The 16,113-nt window shown below is 38.9% G+C and overlaps 1 protein-coding gene across 2 annotated transcripts in view; it reads right to left on the bottom strand.

The window, feature by feature from the left end:
• Positions 1–15,552, bottom strand: part of tab2 (TGF-beta activated kinase 1 (MAP3K7) binding protein 2) — a 40,053-nt gene extending 24,501 nt beyond the window's left edge. The window contains exon 1 of one of the 2 annotated variants that reach the window (XM_051104955.1): positions 14,825–15,552. The gene's annotated coding sequence lies outside the window, so the exon portion shown is untranslated. The remainder of the gene's footprint in view (positions 1–14,824) is intronic. The other variant, XM_051104956.1, reaches the window with a different exon arrangement.
• Between the last annotated feature and the right edge of the window lie 561 nt (positions 15,553–16,113).

The raw sequence follows: 16,113 nt of genomic DNA, 5'->3' as shown, positions 1-16,113 counted from the left end.
CACTTTTTGGTGAAATAAAAAAATAATGTTGAGATAATTATTAGCTTCTCTCTGCTAATACCCGCTGCTCTCTCGTGTCCTGACAGACTTCCTGAAGAACTTGAAGCTCTCTTCATTTCATTTGTCTTCACTCTGTTGTATATATTTGTCGTACCGCTTCTAACTAGTTCCTTTGTTGTGATTTTACTACGGACTGTGTTTATTTGTCTTCAATAAGCTTACTGAGTGAGTGACGCAGGATATTAGCTCATGTACATTTGTGCCTAAATGCTCATTTCTATTGCAAAACTACGATTATCCTCCTATGGAGTAAAAAAAAAAGTCAAAAACCAACTGGGAAAGCAGGGTTTTCTGTGAGAAAAACAAAGCAAAACAGTTTTACGCTGCTTAAGGGGTTAAACCAATTTCAGCTATTAGCCCAGAGACTATTTCACTGGCTTAGTTATTGTATACATCTGTTGTGCAATCTGTTTTGGAACAAGAAAGAGGGAGGAGACAAAGGACAGTTTCTACCCCGAGGCTCAAGAATTGCCAAACACGAGCAATGTAACTTTTATATAGAGCCTGTAGTGTTTGGCTGTTTGAGATACAGCCCGTCCGTCGTCCATCCTGTCCACAAACCAGAGTTTACCGAAATGGAGAGCGGCACCGTCTGCCGCGGCCACACGACCGACACGCAACAGCGCCACGACCTGGACAGGTCTGGGTCCACAAGTAATTTTGGCCCATAAAGAAGTTCTTGAAGGGCTTTAATGTCTCCGTGAACATCACACAATCTCTCATACAGAACCACCTGCAGTAACAGCGGTAAACAGGACAATCTGCTGCTCTTCTCTGCTTTTCCCACTGTTGTCTGTGACAAATGTACATTACCAGCAGAGAAATATCCACTGCTGACGTCTCAGGAATGGGGAATCTACGCACAGTTTACTACTATGACAATCGATGCGAACGCGCTAAAGCAACTGCAGTGTGAAAAGAAAATGTTTTCTAGTGTGAACAAAACAGTTAAATGCTTTATACGGTCACGTTTGACCATCAAAGAGCTCTCACTTACTAGAGCTCTCCGTCCGGTTGGCAAACTCCTCAGTTTCAGTGTATTCTTTGACCATTAGGCAAATGATTAAAAAGTTATTATTTCAATCCCCTTTGATTAAATGATCACTTTACCAAAAGCAAGTATCTGTATTTATTAAACAAGCCAGCTGTTTGGAAAATGATATAACATTTCGAGCACTATTTTTAAACATGTATTCAATCAATAATATATAAATTATCTCCTGTAGGCTTATGTCTAAAATCAGGGATTAAAAATAAATTGGTTCTGAGTAAAAAATTTCATTTCCTGAGAATGAAAGCAACGAAATAAAACATTACCTCATAAATTCAAGGCACTGTAATGTCCCTATTCATTTGGTACAACTATTATAGCTATATAATTTATTTATATATAATAATCATTTTATTTTGTCACATTCGTGATTTATAAATATATTTTTGAAAACTTCATTTTGAAGTATACCAGGTTATTCGTTATGCGTATATTCATTATTCATTCGTTAGCCTAGCCTAAAGTTGATTTCATATCCTTCATAACAAATTTTAAGAAGTTAAAAGTTGGCCTGTAGTCTATAGACAGGGCTATCGGCTATTTTTTTCTTAACTTTTATTAGACTGCACATCAAAATTAAATAATTCTTGATCATCTTTCAAAAGAGAGAATATAATTTAGGGTATACTTTTTCAACTGCATGACAACAAAACGATTTGTTAACTTATGAATTAAAAAAAAAAAAAGACAAGAAATAAATCACAACAACAACAACGGTTTTTTTTTTTTTTTTGTGATCAAGACAACAAAATTACAAAATGAATGCTGAATGATGTTTGACAGTGAACACATCTCCATAATCGCTGGTGTCAGTCGCAAATATTAAACGTTTTTTAAAAAATCTTCGTGAAAACGCCTTTCTTTTTTCTTGAAGTTTCCTGAATTCTAAGGTTACAATCTTCAGACATCACACACTGCGCCACTCGCGAACAGCGACCGAACCCGACTGGAACGGACCGTGTCCGACTGGACAGGATCGGTGCTCAAGACCAAACTCCATTCGCAATCTTCATGACGGTCGTGTAGCGTGTCCCCAGATTAAGCCTAGTGCGATCAGAACTTCTCTTCATTCACAACAAGCGCTCTACAGACTAAAGTTACCCGTCCAAAAACATGCACAAAATGAGCCCGTGTCCTTGTCAAAGGTTCGTCATTTCCAATTCATCCTCATAATTGGAAATATTTCAGACAGGCGTGTGTTAGCGGATTAGTTCACGCTTCAGTGACAAAACAACAGGGCTCGTGATATGACGATAAACGCCTGAATTGAGTTCTCTTTTGCATCTTATCGAGCTTGAATGGTCAAACACACACTAAAATGTGTCTGTCTTGGTGAATACACACAAACACAAACTGATCGATATCCAGAAGAAATCAGGTGTGTGTCGGTTTACTGGAGCTGTGCATTAGGTGACAGTTATTAAATCATAGTAAAGAAACGCCAAACGACGCTCATGTGAAAACTGAACTACACTGATACTTCATATATTTGTGAACATTTCAGAAACACTTAATATTAATGCAAGATACTGTGCCTTTAATGTAGTATTCCCCATGACCTAAGAACGGTTGATTTATTTAAGGGTAATGAAATATTATCTAACGCTTTACATATAATAAATAAGCAATAATAACGTTTGTAATAATAATGGAATTAGTTTGATTTAGGTGCTGATTTAGGTGCTTTGTTAACTGTACTTTTTCTAAAGTGTTACTCCATTTTATTTTGTTTTTATTTATGTTTTTACATTTGATCTTTTCAGTTTCTGTAGTATTTCTTACTTCAGTGCTATTGTTCTTGATTATTGCAAATCTACTGAACCTGCAAACCGTAAAGGAGCCGTTTATGTAATTTGTGTCTTTGATACATTGTAAATTTACTATTTTTTAATAAAGATAAGATTAAATAACACAAACATCTTCAGATGTACAGTATAACGTGTATAGTAAGCGCTCTGACTGCACGAGCAGCTGTATGTGACTAGCGTGCTGTAAAATAGTGCTGTGTCTCTATATTTGGCTGTGACGGTGCAGTCAGATCAAGTCTGCACTCACTGCTGGACAACACCACAACCACAGTTCATTTACACACACAGGTACAGTATAATGCAGCTACAGCGGGGTTTTCCTGCTTTAGGCACCGAACCCATATGCCTGAAGCTCATTTCAATCATTATTGTCAGTTATTGTCATTGATACTGTAATCCTGATTATTAACGGTGATTAACAGAATACATTTAAAAAAACAAAAAACCTTTTGGAAAAACACCGTAGGCTATTATGTAAACAAAACGAGAACCGTTCATTCATTGTGTTTTTACACTTAACATTAGTGGCATGAGAAACCAAACACTTATTCAAACTGGAAATACATGGCATTCAGAAAGCGAGCGACAGCGAACGCACTCCAGCTTTTTTAGCAGATTTCTTCATCACCCGTAACCTCCGATTGGTCATCGCATTCACGCGCTCGACGGACACACGCGATTGGTTTTGAGGCTGAAGTACACAGTAGTACCTTTGACTGGCACATCAAAAATGACCTTTTGTCCCCAGGACAGTTTTTGAAGCAGTTTTGCTATTGGTAGAGACGCGGCTTCCAAACACTGATGAGAAACACACAGACTCAGGTCATTCACACATGCTCAATGTCTCTCTCTCAGCAAAGTAAACAAGCTCAGTATCAATACGACAAAAAACAAAACAAAACAAAAAAAAACTTAATTTTAAGCACCACAGAACAAACCAGCTCGCACGGGTCAAACACAGCTGTCACCAGAAACTGTACTTGAGCCAGAGCTCCAGAAGGACTGTCAGCGCGAAAGACGCTCGGGGCTGAAATCGTTGATACGGCTTCATGTGAACACAAAACTTCAAAAGACAATGACTGAAATCAACGTGAGCGTTACAGACTTCAGCTGTTCACAATCAAAAATATCACAATATGCCAAGCCAACGCTTAAGATCTGCTCTTGATGAATTATGACAATGTTACATTTATGGCATTTACACTGTAATTATACACTTGAGATAGTTGTCATATTTTACGTCCTTCATCTGTCTGAAAGAGCAGCTGCTACGGTAAAACAGCACTATTTCAAATTATTGTCATTTTTTGCTTCAGATTTTATTAAAAAAAAAAAAAGTTTTCAAATTCTACAGTTTGATATAATCCAAGCAGCTCTCTCAAAAACAAACAAACTTTATTTTCATCATGCCCCTCCCCCTTCCCCCCTCCCCCCTGTGGACTTTAGGGGAAAAAAGTGAGCATCAAGGTCCTGTCAGGAAAGCTGATGCCCTTTAAGATAAACCAGATTTCAAGATGCCGCTGAATGCCACACACCACCCCAGACCTGCGCTCACATCATTATTACACAGACATCTACATGTGTGAAATATGTGTGAAATCTCTATATGTGTGACACTGCACTGTCTACACGGCAAACGCACGATGCCAAGCAGAACTGCTTTCTGTTCAGGATCAGCTGTGAGCAGTTATTATGAAGGTGTCCTCTCTGCTCTGTTTTAGGCGGTTTTGTTTGTTTATGTCAAGCTCATTTATGCTGCCAAAATGGTAAAATCCAATAACAGTAAGTCAGCTGTTTTTTTTTTAGTGAATCGGACTTAAAAACAGTAATATTACCGTCTCTCGTTCAGCACAAGTAGTAAATTTGATGTTCAGGGCAGTTACATACCGCATCGGTGCCGGCCAGACACTTGGTGGATTCGCTGCACAACTGAGTTTACACGAGACAGTGCGATTCCTAACTTTAAATTTTCAACTTTGTGATACTAAAACACACACACACAATATGACACAGTGACTGAACTGCTGTCAGAGTTGAGAAGAGTCAGCGAGGTCAAGGCTACAACGTTATTTGTCATCAAGGCACATGCAGTCCAAGCTGATCTCTCTGTTTCTCCAGTGGTAGAAGCGCAGAGGTCGGTCTTATGGATTTAGCGTTTGATAGCAAAGCAATAATTACTAATAAAAACAAATTAGTAATTTCTAAATGACTATTGTACAGTAGAATGTACTTCTCCAATAATAATAAGAAGAAGAAAATTTCATTCAAACACAGGTTTTGTAAGCAACAACAATGTTGTATCATAATTGAATCATAAAAAAACTGAATTCAGAAGAATTAAAACAGACAACAACACAAAACATCTGGAGAAAAAGAAACTAACTTTGCTCAAGATATGAACCTGATGTTTTCACAGCCTCTGCATGTCGTTGACAAACCAGACATGACTTCATTTACAACAAACAAATATGGCAATTCATTTGAACTCTAAGATAACATAAAGATGCATACGTTGCTTTTCCTTACTTTTTCCCAAGAATTTCTATACAGCGCATCAAATTACACTTGATTAATGACACTGAAGCTAGGGATTTAACGATAAACGGCTTGACGATAAATCGTGATAAAATTCCCCACGGTTAGTATTACCGCTTCGTACTTTAATTATGATTAAAACCGTATTCGATTAGCACGACTTAAAGGACTGAGAATAAAAAATACAGCATAAAGCAGAGTTTAAAGTAACAGTGTAACGTTCACACAGCACAGAGTAGTTTCACTTTGTGTGAAAACAGAGCAGAAAAAAAGTTTTGACCGTCTTCAGAACAGATACAACGGCATTTCCTTTTCATCTTCGCTCCATATAACGTCTAATAAGATGTTGTTAATTGCAATACTGTTTACGGGAAGCAGCTGTAATTCAGCTTTTCCACAAGCGCCACCTGCTGTCACAGAGTCTGACTTACACACACTGATATTTACATTCAGCTTGGTGCAGTTTTTGTCTAATCATTTAATTATTAACTGTATATTTGTAGGCTAGTAGGTTTTGCTGTGGTATCGAAAGCAAAATTGAGAACTGTAAATTTAAGTGGTATGTCGAATTCTGAGGTCATATAAGCTTATTTATTAAAATGTATTAAAATCTGCCAGTGAAAATTTTGACGGGCCAGTAGAAAAAATCCTTAGCGTTGAGCCCTGGTAATGTTGTTATTTTAGTGATTATGCAAACAAAAAGTCATTTTATTTGTTTTTTGCTGATTTTAAATAAAAAACTTGAAGTGATTTCTGTGCCAGTACTTTTCGAACATTTCCAGCACATTTTAACAGTACTGTGATAATCCTGATAACCGTGATCATTTTGGTCATTATAATCGTGATAAGAAATGTTCATCCCTAACTGAAGCCTTTTTCAGTGTGATGATAAGTGTGCTCAAGTAGAGCTGGCTATTGACACAAACGTCATTATTTGATTCGATTTTGATTCACAAGCTTCAGTTTGATTCTAATTCCATTATGATTATTTTGGATATATATCAGGTGCAGTACATGACAGCACAAATCTCTCAACCAGTGAGTAAACGTATACATGCGAGTCAGTTAACATTAACAACTACGTTACTTTAACACTGAAGATTAAATTGAACTGATTTGTATACAAACATTTACATTTCAATACTACCTTTAGTCACATATCTATATTTCTAACCCAATTCGTTTTTTTTTTTTTTTTTTTAATATAAACACTTAAATGGTGGTTGCCATAAAAACTTGACAGATTTATTTAAATGTAAATTAAATATTAAAGAACAGTAAAAATGCCAATGATGATGTTATATGGTGCATTTATTTAGCTGAACTCTCCTCTCTCGATTTCATTTAACCTGTTTATTTCATGCTGAAACGGGTATTAAAGTGGAAGACGTGATCAGTGCTGCCTCTCTTGAACTGCGGCTCTACAGCGATCCGTCACTCCGCGTTAAACAGTTCATATCAAATTTGATTATATTATTAATGTAGACATGTATTAATTGTAGGGCTGTCAGTTTAACACATTAACTTAATTAGTTATGACAAATAATGCAATTAAACCATTTTAATGCAGTTAATGCGCTGTACGTCATCTTATATGTCATATAGTTGACTGCTGACAAATATGAACTCTATAAATGCAGTTATGACCTAAAATTCAAGATATTGGTGCAAAACATGCCCCTGTATGTGTTTTGTTTCATATGTATATCAGGGCTCTAGAGTTCGACCTAATTTCTCAACGGTGCGACAAAAAAAAAATCTGAGGTCGCACCAATGCCCAGCCGTTCGAGGGCAAAAAAAAAGTCTCTGCCACTGTGGTTCAACAAACACACATTAGACCCATATCGTGGTCTACACCAATCAGAGATAGTGACGGGAGTGTGGGAAGAACATGGCCGGCAATTAGCGATGCGCGGATGGCGGTTATATCCGCGGGCGCTGCGGATAATCCGCGGGTCGGGTAATAAAAAAAATGCATTCTGATTATTTGCGGGTGGATGGGATAAATCAATAGTGACGTAAATATAGGGCTGGGCGATATGGGCAAAAAAATTATCACAATAATTTTTTTTATATCAGTCAATATCGATAATTATCACGATAAATGTCAAATCTTTATTTCTTTCCAGTTTAAAGTCAGATTTTTGCTCCAAAGTGAAAGTTGTAGAAGTCAGACCATTCATTTGCCTTAATAAAACAAATTTCTAAATAGAAAAATGAATTTCTGCATGTTCTAGTGAGTCATATTGTTTCAAATCAAGAAACAGGTTTGGGTTGTCTGATAATGATAATAATAATAACTAGATAAAAAAGTTCGTCAAGACAAACTTTAAGTTGGCTTGAGAAAGCCAGACCAGAAAGTTTAAAAAGTTTGAAAAGATTAAAAAGTAATATCACTTTTTTGTCTCTTAGAAATGCACATTTGATAAGTAGCTTGAGGATGCAGAGGTTTTATATGGATAAATTTTTCCTTTTTAAATTAAGCATTGGTCTCCCATGATGTCTCATGACTAGGGCTGCAACGATTAATCGAACGATGTCGTGAGGCGCGTTTAGTCGATGAAGCCGGTACGTTGATTAGTAGTAAAGCTCCATCACGTGCGTTCAGTACACAGAGCAAGTAATACACAGAGCCGTAAAGCACTGACAAGCTACGCCAAATCGGCCGCAAAATCGAATTCGATTTTGAGCGCGATTTTGGCGTAGCTTGACAGTGCTTTACGGCTCTGTGTATTACTTGCCGCTCCAGCTGAACGCAGGTGATGGAGCTTTACTACTAATCAACGTACCGGCTTCATCGACTAAACGCGCCTCACGACATCGTTCGATTAATCGTTGCAGCCCTAGTCATGACAAACACAGTTAAAAGCACACATAATGGTACCTCAATACCATGATAAAAATATAACTACATGTTTTTATAGGTAGCCTATTTGTATGAAAAACGATGAGTGAGTGAGTGTTACTACACTAAATCCACGGTAAATGATGGCGATGTGTAGATTGAAAAGCTGACTGTCTCGTTGCGCACAGCTTTAAACTAGTTTGAATCACAGAGTCATTTGTGTTCATCGCTGAATTCAAGTGTTTCACACTGGATCTCACAGCGCTGTTTAGTGCTCGCGTGACGGAGCCGTTCACATATTGCGTCAAATGAGTGGCGCTGTTTCGTTCCGCTTTTGCCACATAAAAGTTTGTTTATCGAACTCCTCAAATCACCCAGTAAAGATGGTGAGGACCGTGGCGCCGCCTTCCTTTGAAATATGTTTGACGATTGCGCCTGATGCGCCCGCGCCAGATTTGCTGTCTGTTCATACACGAGAGCATGTCAAGGGAGACACGCATTAAAATAATATTAAAATAATAATTATTATTGATTACTAATTTGAATCAGTATATTATAACAAAAACAATACATTAAAAATGTAAATAATTAGATTTTTACGATCAGAAATTTCTTAAACTGGGTGAACCCCTGTAAACTTTTGTTCAAGGATCCAGTAGGCGTTCAAACACACAACCCATTTCATCCGAGACTGCGGAGAGAAACGTCCAGATGTCGGTTCACGTTATTCTTTTTAGCGTGGATTTGGCTTAAAAGCACGAGTGATTATAAGCTTATATAAGTGTGAGGGATGTGCAGATCAGCTGAATCTACATCCATTCATCATATCATCATGCAAAAATAGGAATTAGAATAATTGTAAATGGCGATTAAATGCGATGCGGTCGAAAATTTAAGTGCACCTAAGAATATATATATTAGGTGGTGTGACGGTACACACGTCACGGTTCGGTACGTGCCTCGGGTTTGCGCGTCACGGTTCAGTACGATTTCAGTACAACACAAAAAAACCCAAATCTACTATGCTAGGTTTCTTTTCATTTATTTTAAACAGTCAATAGTACAAATTACTTTTTTTTCCCCCACCTACATGCAAAATTACTAAATATTATATAAAATGAATGTCATATATAGGCTATAAAATCTGCAGTACATGTATACATACAAGGAATAAATACCTGAAATATATTTAATTTAGTTAACTGATAGACGAAGGGAAAAGAAAGTGTGACACGTAACGTGGCCTATATTTGCTGAGCTTCAGTTTAGTTTTGTGACAGAAAGGAAACTCAAACGGCAGAAAGCGACATCCTATTTGTTTTTTGTTTAAGTTGGTATAAGGAAGTTTTGTTGGTAAGAGGAAAATTGAAGTAATCGCGCCGGCGCACACAAACAAAAAAACATATCGGCTAGCATTGCTAACTTGACAGCGCAGTTGGCACTGTGTCACCGTTAGAACGTGACTAAAGTAGAAAGTCTATAATTTACATAAATAATAGTTTAGCATTTGGGTGCATCGCAAATATGGAATATTATGTAATATTTGGATTTGTGCTGAGTGAGAGAGGTCGGATACAAGAGCACAAAGCGCCATTTCGCAGACAGTTGAGTGCACAAGCCTTTAAAATAACGTTATACTCCTTTATCGGTGAGAGACGCGTTCACAGTCAGCACATGGTCACTAGTGGGCTTTGTTTTCAAATGCACAACTCTTGGCATTTTAAACACGTGTTTTTGCTTAATTTTGCTGAGAACACACCTTTGAAGCAGAATTGTTACGTGTCTCAGAGCAACACTGCGGTGTTCAGTTTCTGATCGAATCTGTGTTCTGAATGAGTCGTGTGAACCACTGATTCAAAGGTCCATTCATAAAGAGAGACGTTTACTTCATTACTGAACGAATCACCATTTGAACGAATTGAATGAACGAATGAATGACTCAATGACATTTACCGCCACCGGCTGGCAGGTTTAGTTTCTTATTTTTCATTAAATAATAATAATAATAATAATAAAAGCATTAAAGGGGTAGGAAAAAAAAATTACCGCAATCATTTTTTGGCCATATCGCCCAGCAATAATCAGAAGTAACAAAGCGCAAAGCTTGTCATGATTTATTGGATGGAAGGTGTGCTACAATACTCTACTCATTAACCAAAACCAGGCTGCGCTATTTGATTCTTGGAATTTAATAATCAATATCGTTCTGTAAAAATGATGATTAATTAAAACTACAAATACATTTTTTATTATTATTTTTTACCCAGCCCTTTCGACTAAAAGATGCTCTGCCAAAACAACGGAGCAAATCAAAAGGTTGGAGATCTTTTATGCCACAGTAGGAAACATCAGACAGAATCAAGCTGTGGCTGCGACTTCACTGGCGTCTTCTGCTACTGATAACCCCACACGCAAAGCAAGACAGAGCTATGTAAAAAGTAATTAAACGTTAAAGCTATGAACTTAAGAAAGCGACTCAAAATGTTACAGCATTGGAGCAAGACACACTTCCTTTTGCTTAAACTATTTTTTTTAAGTTCCTTTTACAGCATGTGTTGTGAATTGCTCTGTTTGAAGAAGAAAAGCTTCAGCGTCTCTGCTGATTACAGTTCGCTTTCAAAGACTTTCCCTCTCTATCTCTTCTCTTCTTAGCTTAGCTCAAAATAATCATGATCACAATTAAGGCTGCCATGATTAAAGGGAAAGTTTACCTGAAAATTAAAATTGTCATCCTTAGGTAGATGAAACACAAATTATAGCATTTGCCTTTCTAGAAAACTGCCTGGTGCCAGTAATAAAAAATTAAAAAAAAAAAGCTAAATATTGACTTGCTGTGCTGTGGTATGATTAACGTACGACATGTAACTGTGCTGCTGCTGCTTAGAATAAAGCAAAAAAAAAAAAAAACAATGAAGCAGCAGCTCCCACATTCAACAGGTGCATAAAAAAATAGCTTAAAAAAAAAAATTGCTTCTCCCAGCAGGGCGTTTGACTCTTTAAGGAAATAAACCATTCACACAGAAAAACACAAGACACACGCTCGAGACAAAAAAAGGTAACTTTTTCTAATGTGAGCGCAGTGTTTTTAGAAAGCAGAGTCACCCACAGGACACCAGAGCCGCAGACAAACACATCCGTCCAGCGCAGGCTTTATTACCCTTCAAGATCTGCAAATTTAAATTGCGAATGGAAAATACGCCTAATGGAAACATGTCACTTTCGCAAAAACTCTCATATCTCACAAAAACGCTTTAACGCTCACATGAGGTGGTTTTTCAGGCAATTCAAAAAAGGAATATTTCAAAACTGCAATGGAAACGGCTTTTTGGCATTTACAGGTCACATGGCACATGTAAAAAGTCATATGATCGTTCTTCAATGTACTATAAACTCCAAGAAACACTTCATACGTAGCCGTACTTAAGTATGAGGGGTCTTCTCTGATATTAACGCTTAGACTGTGGACGCTGCACGCATCTGCGGCGCGTAACGGCTCCGACGCGACCACCCGAGCTGATGTTGCGTTTATACCAGCAGCATCGCACGCGTTTCTGAAGCGGCTCTCTGTAAAGATACACGCATACGCCTCTTTCCATTACGTAAAGCCAAAATCCGTCCAAATCCCACCAAAATCCGTTGCCATGACTTAACGTCGCATAACATCGGTTAATGGAAACACTGTCATTTTTTTATTGACATTTATAAAATATCGCCAAAGTTTTGCGCAAATCTGTAATGGAAACGTGCCAGAAGTGGAGCAGCGCAAGGTGTGATCGGGTGTTTAACACAACTCCTCCTCTTTTGTAGGGCTGCACAACAAAACGAGGAGTGAAAAGTGTCCATTACGGTGCTATATTTCTGTCTGCTGCTGGTATATAGACCTTCTAAGGCATATCGGCATATTTTCAATAACAACACAGCATAAAGCAATGCCGTTTGTGTGTTTATATCGATATACAGCAGTTGGACGTTGCCAAGGAAGTGGCAGATCAGATCCGTCCTAAACACGAGACGTGATCTACATTAAGCGCTTTAAACACATTCGTAAGAATATCCCACGCCGTGGTTTTGCCCCGTCAGGTGCTCTGACAGATACGAGGTCGGTTTGAGACGCAGTTTCCTCAGTGCAAAACTTACAATTCACAGGTATATTCTCATCTGTAAATGTCAGAAAGTCATTTTTATTTCACATAAAGGTTCGTCTTGACAGCCAGAGCGTCTCTGAATGCAGCATCTGCTCTGAGCTTCAACACCAAACATACTGACAAACGTCTAACGAGAAGACAACCCTGACATGTTTAGTGGTTTAAAATTAAGACCCTCATAAATATTAGCACTGTAATCGTTCAGTTGTTAAAGTGAAATATTACCACAGTCTTTTTTATTTTTATTAAAATATTTGATTATTAGTGCTCAACAATAAGTCCCCTTTGGGCCAGTGCTGCACTGTCACAAAACCTTTTTTAACTTTTGTTGTTTTTAACCGTTCGTGCGGAAGATGCCGCGTAACAGAGCTGACTTTGGTGCTCGTGTGGCGTCAGACAGACGCTTTCTGTCCGCACACACCCCAAGCTCTTCTCGGACAACGCACCAGCGCTGACTTGAGTTTCCTTTTGCATTTTAACGTGCTTGAACTGACAAAAGCGCACTAACGTTTGTCGTAATTATTACTTCTCCATTTTTAATATGCATAAATCTATATTTAATTTAAATAGCGAAGCCTACGCAGCATTATTATTTCACATCCAATTACTTCATCTCCGTAGTATGTCTAACCTAAATACTATTGTTCGAGCAATCCGAAAATCTTAAAGCACCGTTTACGTTATTTGTACATTCGTTCTATTGCATTTATTTGCTTTATTATTTGCTCTGTTGCATTGCTTGTAATTTATTTATTCTTATTTTATGACTGACCGTTCGCTTGTCTTTAAAAAGGTTTGCAACATTATATTACTTACGCTAGTAGATCTGTTGTGCTACAAGAATCAAAATCAAGGCTTGTGAAATGTACCGGTATGTAAAACGTTGGTATTTCAGCAAGGTGAATAAAAATCCTAATTATTTTTACCACTAGCCATATTTATATATGATAACATTCTGGCCCTACTAAAAAGCACAGCAGCCCTGATTTATTATTATTTTTTTTAATAGCAATTCTTAATCAGAAATCACAATTTGATTTTTTCTTAAAGTGTACAGCCCTACTGTGCAAGCGTTGTTTACCCATGGTGTGCTTAACAAAAAGAAAACTGAACATTTGGTCCACTTCATAGAAAATACACAGACATTGCATATCAAAGCCCCAGCACTGTCCTGTTTTTACACTGTAACTGTAGCAGTCCATAACAGCACCAAAATAAGAAGCACAGAGCAACGTGTGTTTGTAATTCACGTTATAGACAGACAGAAAGCAAACTGCAGTCAAATCCTTCCTGAAATGGAGTTTGTGGGGAGCAAACCCTAAAAGTGAATCACTCCACATCCATGCCATACATGAGTGCTTTCACTCTTGACTCATATTTATTTTATTTTATTTTGAAGCCTTTCTCAGTCTAATGAAATCACAACGCCACATTCTGACAGCAGGATTTTGATGTTTTTGTGTGTGATTGTGTGGCCCTCGCACAAGTTCAGCACAGAACACTAACGCACTACTGCAGTGTGTGAACAGTGTGTTAGTGCAGGTCTAGTGTGCTGAATTTTGGCAGATTGAAACCGTGAGATTTCTCTGACCATTTGTCGTGCCTGAAGTATATATATATATATATACATAAGTACTCTGATCGTTTCATCTTGCAATATCAGCTCAGGAGTTCAGACGTGTTTCTATAAAGTTAAAACACTGTAATGTCTTGAGATTGTTGGACTAGAGCCTTCAGGTAGTCGCGATCTAAATGAAATACGGTTCCTCACGTTTGCATTTGACCCCTTATACATTTCTGTCCTGGGATTTATTCTCCAACATTCTTCTTCAGCTATTCATGATTGGCAGAGCGCTCGTTTGTTTTGGAGGCCTGATCAGCACCGTCGTGTTATTTCCTTCGTGAACCAACTGTCAAAAAAAAAAAAAAAAAATCCAACTCCAGGGATCGACCGTCGATCGATCGCTCAGTGCCTTCGTGGTTAAAAGGAACTGAAAAAAACGCCAACTTCAGTGTCCTGAATTCTCCTCACCCGTGAACCTGAACCGTTAAAAGCTCAGCGGCACTGGCCGCCTCGACCGGACAAAACGCTACACGTTAAACGTCAACAAACCGGACCGAAAAAAGGCCAAACGGAGCGAGCGAGCGAATCAAAGCGATCACAGCGACCGGATGCGGGAGCGCGACGGGCTGAAGACGCATTACAGCTTTTTTCATCGCGTTTTCAGCCAATAAGGCGACGGCGGGTGTGCGCTAACGATCAGAGCAAACACATCGTAAAAGAGCAGAAACACGAAAGAACCGAGTCCAACCGAACCGTTTGGCGTCTCCCTCGACTCCACGAACCCTTGGAAGGCCTAAACTCGAGCGTTTTTCTCACCGTGTCAGCCGCCGCTCCCCGGGCCACCTTCAACCCCCGAGACGCCGCCGCGGAACTGCACTGGGCCGGGCTGCCGACAGAACCAACCCAGGCCCAACTCCGTTCAAGACAGCGATGTGGGGAGAATCCCGCGCCGCCGCTGTTTCACACACTCGGGACTCTTTTGACAGCTCTTCTGCTTTTCCCCCTCTGCTCCCCCTTATTTTCTCTCTTCCTTTCTCACTTCCAACAGATAAGAATCAAAATAGTGTCACACAATATGGCGGCCGTACAAGTGAGCGCCTATCGCGAGACTCTGCGGGACTTCTCGGGCATCGCAGGGAAAAGCGAACTTACGAACCGCGCTATGGAGAAGCCGCGGCTCATGAATATTAATTAGGCCGCGCTCAGGTTGCAGCGTGACTTTCCTAGAAGGCCCGCCCCGAAACCTTAATATTAATGAGCGAATTCTTAAAATAGGATAGAGTTGGCTTAAATAGGCGTGCGCTGCGTAGACGGAGATCCACAGAGAAAAAAAAAGGTTTTGAACGAACGGGATGTTTGCATTTATCCGGATAAAACTGCAGTGAGTGAATGTGCACGCGATTATTTCTGTTTCAAATAGTTTCCTCACAGAGGATGTTTCCTCTTGCAGCAGTAAACCCTACACTGTCTACTTATGAAAAGCATAAGATAATAATAATAACAAAAAGATTTCCGATCCTTACATTCAAAGCATCATTATTAATAAATATAATTTGTGGGGGAATAAAGCTCGAAACGTTGTGGTGGCTCAGCTGCAGATGCTAATTCATGTTCAAGATTTCCTAAGAAACACTGGTACTGTAAGCTCCATCTTAAGGAGCAGTCACCGAACTTCATTTGTTAAACAGAAGTTTTCGTGGTAATGGAAGACCGGGAATCTAAAGCATCGTTCCTTTATAGGAGGCAGACGAGACTTGTGCGTTCATGAAAACGGTGGATATGTTGTTAACACGCTTTCTAGTACGTTACTAACACCAGAACCGCTTTAGATTAGGGAACACATGTTCACTGTTCACTCAATATTTACTGCTTATGGATAGTACGTACCTGTTGGGGTTATATTAAGGGGTCTACAATAAAGTCGAGCAGAATCATGCATTAGTGTGTGCGTTATAAGCACTAGTAAACATGCGCATGCTAAGATGTTGACACGGGAAGGGCGGGGTTTATGGTCTGTACTGCAGTCAGCCTCCAGGGGGCGCGAGACACGATCTGGCTTCACATTTCAGGACGTGTGCGGCACACTTGCTTTGTGCACCTGAAAC

This window comes from Labeo rohita, unplaced genomic scaffold (assembly GCF_022985175.1).
Source record: "Labeo rohita strain BAU-BD-2019 unplaced genomic scaffold, IGBB_LRoh.1.0 scaffold_85, whole genome shotgun sequence".
Lineage (NCBI taxonomy): Eukaryota > Metazoa > Chordata > Actinopteri > Cypriniformes > Cyprinidae > Labeo > Labeo rohita.
This window is presented reverse-complemented; position numbering and strand designations above follow the sequence as displayed.